The sequence below is a fragment of the Tupaia chinensis genome, unplaced genomic scaffold (assembly GCF_000334495.1).
Source record: "Tupaia chinensis unplaced genomic scaffold, TupChi_1.0 Scaffold000320_1, whole genome shotgun sequence".
Classification (NCBI taxonomy): domain Eukaryota; kingdom Metazoa; phylum Chordata; class Mammalia; order Scandentia; family Tupaiidae; genus Tupaia; species Tupaia belangeri.
The window spans coordinates 576,337-593,134 of record NW_006159813.1 but is presented as its reverse complement, the minus strand read 5'-3'; the positions used below and the strand labels follow the sequence as shown (position 1 = coordinate 593,134).

At 44.7% G+C, this 16,798-nt stretch overlaps 1 protein-coding gene across 1 annotated transcript in view; it reads right to left on the bottom strand.

Moving 5' to 3' along the window:
• CORO1C (coronin 1C) overlaps positions 1–16,798 on the bottom strand; it is a 92,572-nt gene that overhangs the window by 75,057 nt on the left and 717 nt on the right. The gene's annotated exons all lie outside the window — the stretch shown is intronic.

The following is a 16,798-nucleotide window of genomic DNA, read 5'->3' as shown; positions in this document are numbered from 1 at the left end:
GAAGGAAGGAAGGAAGGAAGAAAGGAGGAAAGGAAGGAAATGAAGCTAGGGTTGGCCCCACAGCACTGTGGCTAAGGGCTGTGCATTGGGAGCTGGACCCCACGTGTCCAGCCACAGTTTAAGCCCCAGCACTAACTGGCAGCATGGCATACCTGCAGTGCACCTTACAATATTAAAGCAAGGTTTTTATTCTAAAAGAGAATAAAACTGTTCAATTAAAAAAAAATGCTTGTGCATGTATACATGTGTGCTTGAAATCCTGACAGAATGGGAAAACGGAGGAGAAAAGACTTAAGCATGACCATATCCTACTGAGTTTACTCACACCCCATATATATACACACACACACACACACACACACACACACACATACAGATACAAATATATTGAGTGTAGGAGATACATATATGTGTGTGTGTATATATACACACATACACACAGATTAATAGCTGGATGTCTTTTGAGTGTAGGGGGGAACTATATACATAGAAAGAGTATAGGGAACCAGCAGTTAGCGTAATGGCTATGTCGCTGGGTTCCGTCTTCGCATCGCTGGATTCCGTCGTCGACCACAGTTCGCGTCCCGGACCTGGTAGCTTAGAACTCACACCGGGCACATGTGCGTGCTTGCCCAAGATCCCGAGAGGAGAATGGAGGAGAAGGGACTGTGGCGTGACCATCCCCCCTGGGGGGTGATTTCTCGCTTTCTGTCTCTATGTCTCTGTCTGTCTGGCGAGCGCACGGGCCCTATAGCGAAAACCTCTCAAAACAATAAAAATAAAAATAAAGAGTATAGAAAATAAAACACTGTTTAAAATTAAAATTTCCATGTTTCTGGAATTTTCAGACAACCTATAGAAACAGGAAAGTATAGGGACCAGCAGCTGGTGTAACGGTTATGTTGCTGGACTCCCATGTAGACAACCGCAGTTCGAGTCCCGGACCCAGTGGCTTAAACTCAAGCCAGGCACATGTGCATGCGTGCCCAAGATCCTGAGAGAATGGAGAAGGGATTGCGGCATGACCACACCCTGGGGGGTGATTTCTCGCTTACTGTCTCTCTGTCTTTCTCCGTCTTTCCGGTGAGCGCACACATCCTATAGCAAAAACCTCTCCCCCCAAAAAAAAGAAAGAAAGAAAGAAGGGAGGGAGGGAGGGAGGCAGGCAGGCAGACAGGCAGGCTCTCACAATCTTACTGGACCTTAGAAAAAATCATTTTGTCTGCTTGATTTTTTCTGATAAAACTACGAACTATTTCCTTAGCAGAATTATCTTCTAAAGGGGAATGGAACACAATTATCATTTTTTACAACAGAGTATAAGGAACTATAAGAATGTAACTCATTGAGGAAAATGTGTACTTAGAAGGTCTCCGCTCCTTGTAAAGAAAACATGCACATCTAGTTTCACCAATAAAATAACAATACTTCTGGAGACAAGTAAATAAAGCCTCCTTTCAAGAAGAAACATTTAGGCTAAGTGTTCTGAGACTGAATATTATAAAAAGCTTTTACCTGCCTTAGCTGGTAAAACTGTAACCCTAACTAACCAAATCCTCTAAACTGTATCAACATTTGAAAGGAAAATTACAATCCTGTGTTAAATTAACTCAACTGCATAATGTAACTAAAAGAAAAACTTTCAGGACTGGCTCCATAGCCTAGTGATGGCCGACAGCACAGTGAAGTCCCAGACACAGCACCCTGGGAAAACACACCAGGCCCACACGCATGTGTCCAAATTCCCAACAGGATGGAGGAATGGAGAAGGGACTGTGGCATGGCTCCGCCCCGTTAGGAGGTGCTTTCTTCCCTCTACCTCTCTCTTGTTGATGAATGTACATAACCCCTTGTCAAATTAAAGAAGACAAAAAAATGAACAATTTTCAGGCCAATCCCATGGCTCAGCAACTAAGGAAGCCAGATCCCACATGGTCAACATGATTCAAATACTGACCATGGTTCAAATGCCTTTGCAGTTTGAAAAACATGCAGGATAGGGGACCAGCAGGTGGTGTGGTGGCTAGGGCGCTGGACACTCCCGCATGGCCAACCACAGTTTGAATCCTGGACCTGATGCCTTACTTCCTCTCTCTCTCTCTTTGGTCAAATTAAAATAAGTGAATAAAATTTTTAAATTAAATAAATAATAACAAGAAAAAAGAAAAACATGCAGGGTACTATGTGTACATGCCCAAAATTCTGACAAGAAAGAGAAATGGAGGAAAATGGATTGCAGTGTGACTGTGCTCTTCCGGGGAGTGCTTTCTTCCTGTCTGTCTCTCTCTCTCTCTCTTTGGCAGACACACACATCCTCTGGCAATTAAAAAAAAAAAATGTCAGGAAGAAACATTTTAAAATACTTTTGAGCAGAGGCCAACAGAAAGGGGGCTTCCCATCCCTAATGGTCTGTTAAACAATTGCATTTATGGCTTGGCGTAACCTCTAAAAACTGCCAGAAATAACACATACATACAACACACACACAAACACACACATTATGGTTCTTCTCATATCTGTTTTGACAAAGAGTCAAATGAAAACATATTCCCCATAGGATGGCATTTCATTGATTCTTTCTGAAGTCAAACTTCCTAACCAGAGCTACAAAGCTATACAAAATCCAAGCTACCAATATTGTCAATTTACTCAGTCAATTAAGGGCCAGCCTGGGGCCAGCAGGCAGCATGGTGGTTAAGGCGCTGAGTTCCCACATGGCCAACTGCCGCTCGAGTCCCAGACCTGGCGGCTTGCTCGCTCTTTCTCTCTCGCTGATGAGTGCATTTGCCCTGGCCCTTAGCAAATTAAGAAACAATAATAAATAAAATTAAATAAATAAGTCTTTAAAAAAGAAAAAAAGAGCCAGCCCCTGGGACCAGCAAGTGGCATGGTGGGTAAGGGTGCTGAACTCTCACGTGGCTGATCATGGTTCAAGTCTCGAACCTAGCAACTTGCTTTCTCACTTTCTTCCCCCACTCCACTCACTTTGTCCCTCCCTGGTCAAATTAAAAATGAATAAATAAAGTTAAATAAAATAATTTTTTAAAAAGATACCTCTATAGGGGGCTAGCAAGTGGCATGGTGGTTAAGGGCACTGGATTCCCAACATGGCCGACCACAGTTCAAGTCTCAGACCTGGCGGCTTGCTTTCTCACTTCCTTTCTATTCTTTCTCTGATCAAACTGGAAAATAATGATAATAATAATAAATAAAGTTAAATAAAATAATTCTTTAAAAAAAAAAAGACACCTCTATAACCAAACTATTCTCACATTTTATTCACAGGGTAAGTACATATATCCTATCATCATGGCTTTCCACAACCTGGACCATTCGACTATCCATTCGTCTTACACCTCTCTGCCCCATCAGGCCTGCCAGCCAGCCCGGACTATCACTTGCACGCTGGGCAGGAGCTCACTCTCAATGTGCCATAGCCCTGATTCTCCAGCACCCGTCCCCTGAGTTTGCACAGAGCTCACAGCCCACACTGTAGAAGGGTTATATATTTAAGGGGTATTCTTCCCTACAGACAGGGTTTCACTGCGTCACAAGTCCTTCTGACTTAGCCATCCCCGTGGGTGAGACGAAAGGCTGGACTCCCACATAGTCAACCACATTTTGAGTCCCAGACCCAGCAGCTTAAAACTCACACTGGGTAAGTAAATGAATGAATAAATAAATAAACAAACAAGCAACTCAACGCCAGGCATGTGTGCATGCCTGCCCAAAATCCCAGCCGGAGAATGGAAGAGAAGGGATTCCGGCATGGCCATCCTCTCTGTGGGGTGATTTCTCGCTTTCAGTCTCTCTGTCTCTGTCTCTCCAGCAAGTGCATGTACCCTATAGCAAAATCTCTCAAAAAATAAAAGGAAAGGTCAATTATTTCCCATTCTTGACCAAAAGAAGGGGCCTTTTGGTAAGACTTTATCTACAGAAAACACACAGGGGAGGGAGCAGCAGATGGCATAGTGGTTATATCACTGGACTCCCACCTGGCTGACCACAGTTTGAGCCGTGGACTTGACGACCTGAAACTCACCCTAGGCGCTTGTGCGTGGCCAAAATCCCAAGAGGAGAAAGGAGGAGAAGGGATGGAGGAGAAGGGATTGCGGCATGGCCATACTATACTCTTTGAGGGGTGATTTCTCTCTTTCTGTCTGTCTGGCAAGCATACACACGATATAGCAAAAAAATAAATAAATAAAAGGAAAGAAAAAAGGCAGGCGGAAGGAAGGAAGGAAGGAGGACCAGCACCTACCCCCACTTAACAACCATCACTTTGTCCTGCACTTCACTCTCCGAAGGTCACAGAAACCAAGCCACTGTGTGAAACAACTAAGATCCTTCTAAGCTGTGGTCCCCAGAAGGGGGTGGTAGGGTGTTGGATCTTGCATATTTGGGGGAAAATCCAGCAGGTGCTCCATTTTAGAGGTAACAGGAAGAACCTTTCAAAGGCAGGCAGGACTTCGGATTCCAAGTAATGAGGCCAACCGCTCACATCACACAGGGCTAACCTTCTGCTTACCCCACACCCACAGGCCTTCCACCACTCTCCCCGGAAACCTTGTTACACTGAATGCAACATATTTCAGAGACAGTCCTTTAACAGCAAGGAACCACTCTTGAAAATATTAACACTGTATCACTAAACGCCATAAAGGATGGAGGGAAGCAATACACAGAAGGCCCACAGGGGTCCTATGGCTGGACAAGGGCAGTAGGTTACTAATGTGACTGTCTACCAACACATTAGTGGAAATGACTTTGAACCATTTTTTTTTTTGCTACTATAGGCTGAGTAGCTACCATCACCTGAAACTGCTTAGGAACCAAAGTGCTCTATATTTTGTTTTCTTTTTCTGATTGTGAAGTAGTTGTGTATACATAACGGGATACTTGCGGATGAGACCTAAGTTTGATCATGGAATTCATGTATGTTTCTCATATACCTTACACAAATAGCTTGAGGGTAATTTAGGTAGTATTCTACTGCAGTGTTTTGACTGTGATGGTCACATGAGGTCCGATGTGGAATTTTCTACTTGTGGGGGCCAGCAGGCGGCGTGGTGGTGAAGGCACTAGATTCCCACATGGCTGATCACAGTTCAAGTTCCAGACCAAGAAGCTTGAAAAATCATGCTGGGCACCTGTGCATGTGTGCCCAAAATCCCAGGAGGAGAATGGAAGAGAAAGGACTGCAGTGTGGCCATCACTCCACAAGGGGAGGGGGTTGTTCTCACGTTTCCTCTCACTGTCTGTCTCTCTCTCTGGCAAGTGCACACACCCTATGGAAAAAAAAAAAAAAAAACCTGAAAAAAACGTGTTTTTTAAAACTTTCTGGGACTGACAGGTGGCCTGGTGGTTGGGGTGTTGAATTCCCACATGGTCAACAACGGTTCAAGTCTGAGACCTGGCAGCTTGTTTTCTCATTTTCCTTCTCTCTCTTTTTGTCTTTCTGGTGAGTGCATGTGCCCTGTAGCAAATATTAAAATAATAATAAAATCAAATAAGTGATTCTTTAACATTTTTTTTCTACTTGTGGCATTATGTCAATGCTCAAAAGTTTCACATTTTGGAGTACTTCTAATTTTTCAGACTAGCAATGTTCAACCTACACTATTTAAAGGAGGTCAGTTGAACCAGGGCAACAGAAGCTTCAAATTAAGAGAAAGACAGAGGATGGAGAACTTGGAGGCCTCACACAGATCTGGAAGGCGGCTGTGGTGAGTGACTTCTAGACACCCCACGACCTGCACAGAGGCATTCGGGGTTGGGCATGGTCCCTCACTTCTCTTTCACCAGACTCCCAGTTTCCAAGATCCAGAATTCCCTTAACACCATTAACAATCTGCAAAACTGTGGCGTGAAAAGATTGCTTCGGTCTAGGCTAGGAACTTGGAACCCGTAATACTAGGCAAAACCCTCCATCTGAGTGTCACATAACTGAGGTAGACTCTGGGACACAACTCGTTCTGAAGCTGGGGAGCGAATGGCCACAGTGCTTCCAAAACAAGTGATCACTCACTTTCAGAGACTCACATGGCTCACGACCATCCCTTCCAAGTACAATACATCATTTGTCCCAGCTGACCACGTACTGCAGGGCAGAGCATTCCAGACACTGCCATAAGACCACACTGGCGTCGTGATGTGGGGTGGGGGGAGCCTTTCAACACAGCGTCTCTTACAGCAGCATGGCAAAGCAACAGTGGCCCACCTGAGAGGGGGCCTAAAGGGCAGTTATTCTCTTCTAAGAATTATTTAATTTCATGTATTATTATTATTATTGTTTTTCACTTGACCAGAGTGGGGGGGAGTAAGAAAGCAAGCCTCCAGGTCCGGGATTTGAGCCACAGTCGGCCATGTGGGGTGTCCGGCACCGTAACCACCATACCACTTGGCAGTCCCCAGTTACTCTATTTCTAAAACAGACAACACACATCTTATTAAATGTCACCCCAAAGAGCGGTGGCCAGCCCTCACTGGCTCCAGCCTCTCTCTTGCTTGCCAAAAAAAACTAGGATGACAATGTTAAGCTAAAGATACTACTAACCACAAAATTCATTCATCTCCTGGCTTGTAAAGTGCCTAGTCTCCTAATAAATCCCTCTGCTTAACGAGGATGAGAGCCCAAATTCACATATGTTCTTCAGCCGCTACTCAGCATCTGAGCTTCAATATGAATAAATCCGTCTCAATTCTTTAAGTTCCTGAGAATGAAAGGAATTAGAATCTTTAACTAGAAAAGAATGCTTGACCGTTATGAAAAGGAATTTAAGTATCTTTCATGTGAAGTAAGCAAGTAACGGTGATTAAACATTTGTCGTGGGGAAGGGGAGCCCGTGAATTGTCAAGCGTCCCCACAATAGCACGGGCGGAAAGCATTTCACGAGGGCGTTGCTCCCCCAACACTTCCTGTCTACTAGGCTCTCTCACGAGACTGAAAAATGGCAGCTCTGTCCGTCCAGGATGAAGGCCGCTACAGTAGTGCCATGGGGACACACACCCAATTCCACCATGGGGCAAGAGAGGCTCTTACATCAAACGACCATCGGACCAGACTCTCGGTCTCTCAGTTCCCCAGAGACAGGATAACCACACTGGAGCAATGACCAACCTGTGCTAATCCTAAATGGTTTGCATCATGCCTGTTACAACCGTGTAGCTGCACACTGGGATTGTGATGTTTTTGTCCAAACAGCATGTTCATATGCAGATGGCCTCAGAGTGCCAAGTTTTCTGGCAAGACACCATGCAATGGCACCTTTGTGAGATTCACTGGTCTTTGAAACACTTCAGATAAATCCTTAAACCACTGCTTATCAATGGTCAGATTATATGATTGAGACACTAAAAAAGAATCAATAAAATACTATCAAGGAACTTTACATTAAGACACTGGGGGAGGGGGACACGACCCAGCAGAAGGCATAATAGTTACATTGCTAGACTCCCACGTAGTCAACTGCAGTTCGAGTCCTGGACCCTGCAGTTTAAAACTCATGCCAGGCATATGTGCGTCCATGCCCAAAATCCTGAGAGGAGACTGGAAGAGAAGGAACTGGGGTGTGGCCATCCCCCCTGGGGAGAGAGGTGATTTCTCACTTTCTGTTCTCTTGGTCTCTCCAGCAAGCACAGGCATCCTATAACAAAAATATCTTTAAAGAAAAAAGCAAAAAAACTACTAGGGAGTAAAGCAGGTGATATAATGGTTATGTCGCTAGACTCCTACGTAGTCGACCGAAGTTCGGGTCCTGGGCCCCGGATCTTAAAACTCATCTCAGGTGCATGTGTGTGTGTGTGCCCAAAATCCTGAGAGGAGAATGGAGGAGAAGGGGTTGCAGCATGACCATCCCCCCACCCCCAGGGGGTGATTTCTCACTTTCTGTCTCTTTGGAGAACACACATGCCCTACTGCAAAAATCTAAAGGAAAAAAATAAAAAGCACTAGGAAAACAAGTCAACTAGGGCTTATCCAAGAGGTGCCATGTGCCTCATGTTTCCCAAAAATGCATTTAAAAGTCCTGTGAAGGCTCAGCCACTGTGGTGCAGCAGTAACCAGAAGCACCCTATGGAAGTCACGTGGCCTACTGTGGGGTGGGAACCCCAGATAGGCCTGAAAGCCCCAGAGTACCCAGACACGTGAAGAGTTAGAGGGCTGGGGAAGGCCTGTGGATTGAGCCCGCACCTAGTAGTCTGTGCTCTCTATTATTTACAAAACAAAAACGAAAACATCCTGAAAACCTGAACTAAGCTTCACAGTTTAAAATATGCACAGCCTGAATATGCGGGGGAACAGCGACAGCAGCAACTAAGTAGTAGCTACCAGCTGGGTGAGCACTGAAGAGAGAAACCAGTGAGTAAGCTCCGTTTGCAGATCTGGCAAAAGACCACGGTGGAAGGCTGAGAGAATGGAACTGTTGTGCTGGGTCAGAGACTGAAAGGGCGAAAGCAATGTCAAACACGCACTCCAACAGAAAATCCACACCACGCTGTACAGCCACATTCCCGCTATAAAATGAATTCCCGCTACACCTGGAATGAGGCTTTCGAGGACTTGGGGGAAGTTCAGTTCCTGATCTCAGGTAAGTCGTCCCCCCCCACCATCATCACCCCCTCTGTAAAATGAGGGGCGGACCATCCAGCTCATCTTCCCATTCTGGCTATGGTTCAGATTGGTAGGACAAGCAACCTAGGCAGCTGTCTTGGTGAAAGTCTACAGCTGATCCTCACCAGCAAGAATGAATGAGAGGGGCCAACAGGTGATGTGCTGATTAAGGGTGCTGGATTCCCACAAGGCCGACCGTGGTTTGAGTCCCAGATCTGGTGGCTTACTTTCTCACTTTCCATCTCTCTCCCTCTGTCCCTCTCTGGTCAAATTAAAATAAATAAATAAAGTTAAATTAAATCATTCTTTTTTTAAAAAAAAGAATGAGTGAGGGCCTCTGGATCTGAAAAATAACCTCCAAAATCCCATTAAAATGACATATCCTTTAAATGGTGATGAGATACCGGTGCTAAATATAATCCATTATTCAAAACTGTTAAAAAAAAAAAAAAAGTCGGGACCAGCAGAGGGCATAGTAGTTATTTCACTGGACTCCCATGTGGCTGATCACGGTCTGAGTCCCAGACATGGTGGCTTGAAAATCAAGCCAGGTGCATGTGCGAGCATGCCTAAAATCCAAAGATGAGAATGGAGGAGAAAGGATTATGGTGGTCATCCACCCTAGGGGGAGACTTCTCACTTTCCCTCTCACTGTCTTGAGCACACACACCCTAAGGCAAAAAAAAAAAAAAAAGAAAGAAAGAAAACTCTAAGAAAGAAAAAAATATAGAAATCTACATAACTGCATGACCAAATGGAAAAAATAAATGTGTATTATGAAATCACTGCCTTTAGTCATGCAACATACAGACATTTCTACTCCCATTTATCTATCTATATTCCTGTTTCTCTCTCTGCATTATTTCATTTAATTTCTCCTTATTGCAGCAAACAGGAGGACCACCTTTTGTTATTTATTTTTTCTTTTTGAGAGGTTTTTGCTATAGGGCGCGTGTGCTCGCCAGAAAGACAGAGAGAGACAGAGAGACAGAAAGCGAGAAATCACCCCCCAGGGGGGATGGTCATGCCGCAATCCCTTCTCCATTCTCCTCTCAGGATCTTAGGCATGCACGCACACGAGCCTGGCGTGAGTTTAAGCCACCAGGTCCGGGCCTCGAACCACGGTCGACTACATGGGAGTCCAGTGACATAGCCATTACGCTAACTGCTGGTCCCAGGACTACCTTTTATTATTAAGGTTAAGATTCAAATGACAGGCCTGATGTAACATCCCATGAAACTATAGAGGCTTGTCGCACAGAAATATAATACTTTTCATAACGCTGGCAGCCACATTATAACCAGATGAAGCTCTCATATATATAGTGCAATCTCCTTTCAAACCCTAAACAGATCTATCTTTTTCCAGGAACTAAACCCTTTTCCTTAAAATAGACAGACAAATGCACAGGCAGGCAGACAGACAGAATACAAGCATAAGGCCTGAATAAGGGCAGCCTGAAGAGAACATTTCCCATTCAGACATTTCCCATTCAGACAGATGCAAAAACACTGGCTCGTCTTTAACACCATCCTCCTATCCTAAAATCAGACATTTTTCTCTCTTGGGTGATTCAAGTTTTTTTTTTCCAAAATCCAAAATCCTAAAACAGAGGTCCGTACCTCAATAACTTATCATGAGAAGTAACATGAACGAACTCACTGTTCGGTTCTCCGCAGTTCCATTCAGTAACAGACATTTCGGAGTGAAGAGTGAGGGAGCAGGATGGACTTGGTGCTTACTCGGTGTTAGGAACTTGACATACTTTCTTTCATGTAATCCTGACATCAGCGCTGCAAGGTAGACCTTAACACCTCCCTAGCATGGAAGAGAAGAGTGAGGCCCAGAGAGGCCAAATACCGGGCATGAAAGAGGAGAGTGAGGCCCAGAGAGGCCAGATTCCGGGCATGGAAGAGGAGAGTGAGGCCCAGAAAGGCCAGATTCCAGGCATGGAAGAGGAGAGTGAGGCCCAGAGAGGCCAGATACCGAGCATGGAAGAGTAGAGTGAGGCCCAGAGAGGCCAGATACTGGGCAAAGTCATTGCCAGTAAGGAGCAGAGCCAACTCAGCCTGGCTTATTAAAAACCCCTGCACCTTCAAAGCCGCAGCTCCTCAATATTTTCAGAGCAAGAAACTACAGAAGGTAAATCGTGGCTCACTGAGTCTAAGCAGACAAAGAAGAAACCTGAAATTTATTTTTCTTCTCTGGCTCTGCTACCTTGCCACAATCCAATCACTTTAATGAATACAAACACGAGTGTATCCTAAAATAGAAAAAGATACTAAATGAAATAGTCTTAATTCAAGTATGAAAAATGCACATAAGAACACAAAACCTAACTGAAGAATACAATTCTAAGTCAGGTGCTCCCAAGAAGCAAGAGCATGAGCACAAGGATGAAAAGAAGGTATGTGCCCCTCAAGCCCAACTCACCCCATTCTCTGACGTGCACAGAGTAGTTCCAGTACTGGCCGACCAACACCATCGGGGCTGGCCCGTATACAGTAGGTGTGGCTAAATGGCACCAAACTAAATGTCTCTCCTGGACATGTGCCCTATTGGGAAGGCTGTGTGCCAATCACTACTGCTCACTGGGGGAAGATTCTGGATGACTATATTGTCTGCAGGAAAACGTTTAAACATTACATTCCACAGTTGAGCACTTTCTTTTTTTAAGAGCTAGATTTGGATGCCAGAAAGATGGCATCTTCTTTATTTTATTTTTTTAAGAATTATTTTATTTAACTCTTTCTTTCTTTCCTTCCTTCTTCCTTCCCTCCCTCCCTGCCTCCCTCCCTCTCTCTCTCTCTTTCTCTTTCTCTCTCTTTCTTTTGACCAGAGAGGGACAGAGAGAACAAGAGAGAGAGAGAAAGTGAGGAAGCAATTCACCAGGTCCAGGACTCAAACCGCAGTCAGCCATGTGGGAGTCCAGCGCCCTTAACCACCACACCACCTGCCAGCCCCTTCATTTTATTTATTTATTTTTTTTCACTATAGGGCGTGTACGCTTGCCAGACAGAGAGAGACAGAGAGACAGAAAGTGAGAAATCACCCCCCAGGGGGGATAGTCACGCTGCAATCCCTTCTCCTCCATTCTCCTCTTGGGATCTTGGGCACACACGCACACGCACCTGGCGTGAGTTTTAAGCCACCGGGTCCAGGAAGCGAACCACGGTCAACTACATGGGAGTCCAGCGACATAGCCATTACACTAACTGCTGGTTCCCAAGCCCCTTCATATTATTTTAACACAGGCAATAAAGATGTTCACGATCCTCAGAGAAACCCACTGACCTCAGGACCTTTCTAGTTGACTTCAATAAGTAATCATTCATTCACCAAATATCCAGTAGGCACTGGTAACCACACTGTGAACAAGAGAATCTCAGCCTGCCTTCCACGTGAATTTCTCTTCTGTACTCTGCCTTCCACGGAAGGTACCTTCGTAACTCAATTTCAGGTCTAGTTCCTTGTCGCAGACAGTAGAGATGAATGTGGGCTGCATGAGGGCAGGGACAATGTCTGCCTGTGTGGATGACACAGTTTTCTGGAAGAAAAGCCTCATGACCTGGACGGCAATGGGTAAGTGAGATTCAGAAAGCAGACGAGGGTGGAGCAACAAACACACCGCAGGATTTGAAAGCTGGGACGGTTCAGGGAGTGGGACTAGAGATAAAGACATAGGGAAGAGAGGAGTGTGAGAAAAAGCAGGCTGAAATCAGAGACTGCCTTGATCCACGACCACATTAAGAAGTCTGAACTTTATTCTGTGGGCAAAGGGCAGGGGCCACCAGAGGATCTGAACAGGCAAATAACATGTTCCCTGACGAACCCCTTCTGATCTCCAGCACATCTTAAAGTGAATCAAATCCCTGACCCTTTCTCATCTGGCTTTTAACTTATATAATCAAAATATTTATGAGGGTGTAATTTAAGGTTCAAAATAACATCTAACTAGTAAGACTCCACTGTACATAAAATGAACATCAACATTTAAAATGTTTCTGTTTTAAAGTATACCACAAAAAAAGTGAAAGACAACTAACAGACTGGGAGAAAATTTCTGCAAATCATATATCTGATAAGGTACTTGCTTCTGAAATATATTTTAAAAACTCATAATAATAAAAAGACAGCCCAGTAAGAAATGGGCAAAGCATCTAAACAGACATTCCTCTAAAGTTTTACAAATGTCCACGAATCATATGAGAAGATGCTTGACATACTAGCCAGGAAATGTAAGCCAAAACCACAATAGCTAGAATCAAAAAGTCAGAAAATGACAAATGCTAGAAAGAATATGAAGAAACTGGAACCTTCATACACAGTTGGTAAAACTGTAAAATGGTGCAGCTGCCTTGGAAAAGTCTAGTAGTTCCTCCAACAAACAAACACAGTTACCATATGATCCAGCAGTTCCACTCCTAGGTATATTCTCAAGAGAAATGAAAGCATATGTTCACATAGAAACTTGTACATGAATGTTCATAGCAACATTATCACAATAGCCAAAAAGGGGAATTACTCAAACATCCATCAACTGATGAATGGATAAACAAAATACATATGGTAAAATATAATGGAATATTATTCAACCATAAAAAATAAAGTACTATATATTACAACATACAAAACCTTGAAAGCATGTTAAATAAAACAAGCTTGACACAAAAGACCACGTATGGTATGATTCCACTTCTATGATTGTCCAAAACAAGCAAACTATAGAGAAACATCAGTGGTTGCTTAGGGCTAGGTAGGGAGGGGAATGATAAGGAGCACTACTAATGGGTCTAGGATTTCTTTCAGGGGAGAAAGGTGATGAATGCTTTTTTTAAATTTTTTTGCTACAGGGCACATGTGCTCACCAGAGAGAGACAGGAAGCAGGAGAAAGTCCCTCCCACTGGGCATGGTCACACCACAATTCCTTCTTGTCCATTATTCCTCTTGGGATTTGAGGCACACATGCACATGTACCCAGAATGTTTTGGTTTGTTTTTTTTTTTTGGGGGGGGGATAGGTTTTCACTATAGGGAACATGCCCTTGCTGGAAATACAGAGACAGACAGAGAGACAAAAAAACAAGAAATCACCCCCCAGGGGAATGACCACCCCGCAATCCCTTCTCCTCCATTCTCCTCTTGGGATCTTGGGCACGCGCACATACACACACCTGGCATGAGTTTAAGCCACCAGTACAGGACTCGAACCGTGGTCGACTACATGGGACTGCAGTGACATAACCGTTACACCAACTGCTGGTCCCCCCCAGAATATTTTTTTAAGCCACCAGTGTGGGGACTCCAACCAAGGAATCAGCCATGTGGGATACACATGGCTTTCTTAACTTTCTTAATCACCAGGCCACAGGGCTGGCCCGTGATGAAATATTCTAAAATTGATTATGGTGATCACTGTACAACTCTGAATATACTTATAGACTTTTTTAAAAAGTTAATTTATGAACTGTATGTATGTGAATTATATTGCAACAAAACTGTTATATTAAAAAAAAAAAAAGATTCCATCATGTACTGTTGAAATACAAAGTGTGCTCAGAAAAGAGTACAGAATCTTGTTCACTCACTTTAAAGGAGCTGAACTAGGGCAATGAAAACCCAGAGAGATTCTATTACTTAACATTCTAGGTACTAGGTCATATTGAAATATTCATGAAGAATTCCATGTTTTAATATAGAAAAGGTATCTTGGGTTTAAAAAGACATACAACTGTCAGAAAAGAGTTGTCCTAACTCAAGAATAGTGTAGTGCAGGGAAATTATCAAATGGGAAATAAGCTTAATAAGTTTTATCACCTGGATTTGTACTCTCACTATGAAAGCAGCACTCAAATTTACTACGGCTCCACCCCTGAAAAAGAGATCAAAGGTAAACCTACTCAATACGTCTCTAAAATGCCAGTTTGTGACAAAATGTTAAGAAATTAATATTTTGCCATCATAAAGAACTAAATCTTCCACATTCCACTTACACAATAAGAACTGATCATTCATCCTTCTGAACATTCCATCTTACAGGCATTATAGTGATTCCAAGTCCCTCTTGGAGGGGATCCCAGAAGTGACAGATGCATTAAACATAAAACTTTTATTAAAAAAAAAAAAAAGAAATCAACAGTGTTTTAAAAAATGCTATCACTAACCCTGAATCAAATCTTAAACTATACACGAACAGACATAAGTGCTGATTAGCACAATCTGCAGGCGAAGAAGCAAATGAATAGGAAAAATCCATTATCGTATGCAGCGGTATTTCATTGGTATGTGTCTACTAAAATTCATCAGGCTTTAATGAATCTTCCATAAGTAATTAAAAAACAAATACAGACAAGGCACATTCCAGATTTGTGAGAAAGGTGTGTATCTGACCTTTATTCCAAATCTTTGTTCAATCCTCAATACATATGACTACCACAAAACACTGCTTGGAGGCCTAAGGTACAACACAATTCTCAGCTTTATTTCACATTTTTTTCCTTCCTTTTTATTTCTGCAATCTCTCAGATCCAGTGTTTACTATTAGGCTTCCCAGCTAAACATGACTACAAAATAAACCTCCATGACAAAAATATTAGTTTCCTTAAAACAGGCTTCTGAAATGTATAGAATTAAGAGTAAAATAGATTGTCCATTTCTTCAGCGTTACAAGGAATGCAGGAAGTGAATGCACATTACACATCTATTTGCCTTCACAATCGAACAGACGGTACAAAGCAACTGCTTATACTTAATCATGTTTCTGTCTATTCCAGCAGGCCCTGGTGTCAGGAGAGTTCTGCCAGATAAGGACAATGAGATGCATTATTATATAGAGTGACTAAGAGCCCGATAAGTACTGTTTTAGAATGTAATCCCTGGCAGGAAAGATCTGGTAGGAGGGTCTAAAATTTGGTGACAACTATTCACAAAGTATAGTCGTCACCCACTATCAGTTTCTAAACACGCACTAAATTCAATTCTTTAACAATGTCTTATAGGAACCAAAAGCCTTTGTAATCTTTCTATCCCTAGGGAGACAGCCAACGTGCAATTTGCTTCTCACGCCGGATCCCACGTTTGCAACATGTAGAACAAGCACTTCAGACACCGCAAAACAAGGGCAGCCTACATTAAGGCCAAATATAGGATGATTCTAAACCGTGATGCAGGAAAGGCTACGATTCCTTTTCCAGCGATCAAAAAATCCTTTGAACACTCCCAAAAAAGGACGCAGGGCCAGTGCCTCCCTCCAGGAGGAAGCCCCTTTCTTCTCGGATCTCCACGCCGCCTGCCCCACTTCCCAACACATTCAAAGCATTTCAGAGACGGAGAGCGCGCGCGCCTGTGGGGACAAGCTGGAGAGCTCGGTTCCTGCATTTCCACCCTCAGTATCTGACCTCATCCTCAGTCATTTCGGCGCGGCAGAGCCCCACCTGCACCTCGCTCCTTTCCACTGCGCCCCTCGCCAACTGCTCCGCTATTAGGGGAGCTCACCTCTGAGTCACTCAGTTCACCGCTCGGACGCCCCAGCCCTCCGACCCGGCGTTCCTTCCAGCTTCGTTCTTCCTCTTCCAAGCCAGTCCCCCCCCCCCGCCAGTTCCAGGTCTCCGCTTCCCCGGCCGGACTCAGCCTCATCCCCAGCCGCCCCCACCCACATTACTCCAGTTCCAGCCCTGCCCGGTCCTGCCTGGCTCCCAAGCCAGATCTTCAGGGCCTAGGGCTGGCCTCGCACCCAAAGTCAGGCAACCCCCAGGCCAGGCAGCCGCCCTCGCCCCTCCGGGCAAGGCCTAGCTCGCCCCGGTCCCACGTGAGCCCTGCCCCAGCCCACCCCCCACCACTCAGCTCCCTAGGGAGGCTCAAACCCCGCCCCCAGGCCTGGCGCCCCCCCGGGTTCTGCGCCCTGGCCTTGAGCTCCCCTCCACACCCAGCACCTCACCCAACTAGGCGGGTCCCTGACCCCTAGAAACCTTCCTTTGGGAGCTGCGTTCCCATTCGGCCCTGGCGCTCTACACCCGCCAGCAGGTTTCGCACCCCTAAAAGCCTCCCTGGGCAGCCTCCAGCCCGCAGGGACCCGTCTCGCGCTCTTCAAGTCAACTGTTTTGGTTCCCTACTCCGCTCCCGCCAGACCATAAGCCTCCGGCAGCAGCCCCCGGCCCTAACCCCCTGCACACCGGCCCCAGGATCCA